Below are 2,786 nucleotides of genomic sequence, written 5' to 3' on the forward strand. Positions count from 1 at the left end.
TCCTGGAATAGTTAATAGGAGTTGAAAATCTTCCAACAATTCTTTGTGTTGTTTTAATAGTTCGCGTATGGAGTTTTTTATTGTTTCTATTTTTTGCTCTATGTTCATTGCAAGGTCTTCCCAAGCATTTGCAACTTCTTTAGGCAGTCTCTCTTTCTTTTCTAAATGATTATTTGCTAATGTTAACTCATCCTTTAACGCATTTGAGCAACGATAAAGATGTTTTAATTTTTTCTTTTCAGGAGAAGGTGGTGTCCAACGAGAAGGTTCCTGTCTTTGACAATAATCTGCAATAATCTCTGCATCAGTCTGGTCATTCTTTTGTCGTGTAAGCTTACTTTTTGCATAAAATCTTATGCAAGCTGGGTTTACAACACTAACGAAATATCCAGCGTTGTGGAGGAACTCAGCCAAAGCTTCGCTATAACAACCAGTGGATTCCATGCAAGCTTTTACTTCTTCTACGTTATGTTTTTGTAGAAAGTTCAGTAGACCTTGAAACCCAGTATCATCATTTTTAAATTTCCTTTTCCTAGTTTCACGCTTTCCTTTTTTACTTATGAATGAGAGAGAAACATCAAAGCGTTCTTTTGAAACATCTATACCTAAAAAGTTGTTGATCATATATAACTCCATATACTACTATTAAAAATGAAAAGTAAGGCTTACCTTGTGAATACAGAATTAGAACCATTTAGGCCTTTCTACGATACCGTCCAGCCTCTACTTTTGAGAAGGGAACTCTTTTCTTTTCTACAGATTTTATATCTAAGGAATCTTCCAGAGTTCTTCCCTTCTCCACCTAATGCTTAAGGTAAAAACAAAGCTGCGTATATTTCTACAAACGATTTGAATAATCTGAGTGATACAGTAAGCCAAGTGGTAGAAATGGCAAAGAATGCACCAGAAGATCCTTGCATTAATTTTGCTGTAAATGGTAGTAATTATATCTCTTCTGCAGATTTAAGTATCTCAGATAATAATGTTGTAACCGTTGATAACCTAAAAGAAATTGCTGAAGCTGCAGAAAATTCAGCCCTTGCACATAAGAGTATCACTAATTCTGAAGGAGCCTCTTCTTCATACGCTTTAGTGAATACAGTATTATCGACTGTTTCTGGTTTTATTGGCTCGTTTAGTAAATCAACCTTTGCTAATCAGGTCTCTGTTGTTGCTGGAAGAGAAAGTGAAATGAAGGTTGGTTACGATTATAATATAGCATGTAATTTTAGTGATTTAAAGTTGCCAGAGTTAATGGGAAAAGAAGCAGCAAAAAGAGCAGTTGATCAATTGAATTCACGTACAATGAAAACTGGTAAATTTCCAGTTATTTTTGAAAAAAGAGCAGCAAAAGGGCTAGTAAAAAGTTTTGCTTCTGCTATAAATGGGAGCAGTATTATAAGCAACAGTTCTTTCTTGAGGGGTAGTTTAAACGCTCAGATTTTCAACGATAGAATTAATATTATCGATGATCCATTGTTGCCAAGAGGCATAGCATCGAGACCATTTGATGGAGAAGGGATAACTAGCAAGAAAAATATATTTGTAAAAAACGGAATATTACAAAATTGGATTTTAGACTTATACTCGGCTAGAAAATTAGACTCAGAAACAACCGGAAGTGCAACTCGTGCAAGTAATGCTGCAGTTATTCCTGCAGCTAGTAACCTCTACATTGAGAATGGTGATGTATCGTTTGAAGAATTAATTCAGGAAGTGAAAGAGGGAATATATGTAACTGATTTATTTGGTTTTGGTGTCAATTTAATCAATGGCGATTACAGCCAAGGCGCTTCCGGATTTTTTATAGAAAATGGAAAAATAACGTATCCAATACATGAGATTACCATTGCTAGCAATTTGAAGGATATGTTTAGCAATTTAGTCGTTGCAGATGATCTAACTTTTTGTGGGCAATTTAATTCACCAACGATTAAAGTTAGCGAAATGACGGTTGCAGGTTCGCTTAACGATTAAAAAATTTATTTGCATCAAGTACAACAATTGTGTATTATTGTCATGTAATGTTAAGAATAGACTATGGAGTATAAAGGTTTAGTTTCAATAGCTAAGCTTAAAGCATTCTCAATCGTAATTTCAAAGTTTTTCATCACATTAGTAATGTTAGTTAATAATTTAGGAGTTGTTTAAATGGAATTTGGTAATGTAAAATGGTTTAATGCCGAAAAAGGCTATGGTTTCATCAAGCCAGAAGGTAAAGGGGGTGACGTTTTTGTACATATTAGCACATTGGAACGTTCGGGAATAAGACCTGAGGCACTTAAAGGAGAGAATAAAGAGAAGGGAATAAAAGGAGAAAGGGTGAGTTATGAGGTTAAAGAGGAGCGCGGTAGAAACGGAGAAGATAAAAAATCTGCAATAAATTTAAGATTGGAAGATTAATCTATTATGAAGTCTTTTAACAGGATTAACGTATTGTGAATAATTTTCATGAGATGGGTCTCCCAGCTTCGCTTAGACAAGCTCTAGATAAAAATAATCTTTTCGTCCCAACTCCGATTCAAATACAAGCGATTCCCTTAGCGCTACAAGGTAAAGATATTCTCGGATCTGCTCAAACGGGGACTGGAAAAACTTTAGCATTTGCTATTCCGTTGGTTGCTAAGTTGCTGAATGAGCCTAACACTGGTTCAGCTTTAGTCATCGTGCCAACCAGAGAGCTTGCGCATCAGGTAACAAATGAGATAAGAAAACTCTTATCTCAAAATTCTGCACTAAGGGTCGCTTTGTTGATTGGTGGTGAGCCTATTTTTAGGCAGCTAAAT

Source organism: Drosophila ananassae (assembly GCF_017639315.1).
Source record: "Drosophila ananassae strain 14024-0371.13 chromosome 4 unlocalized genomic scaffold, ASM1763931v2 tig00000066, whole genome shotgun sequence".
In the NCBI taxonomy this organism is placed as follows: Eukaryota; Metazoa; Arthropoda; class Insecta; order Diptera; family Drosophilidae; genus Drosophila; species Drosophila ananassae.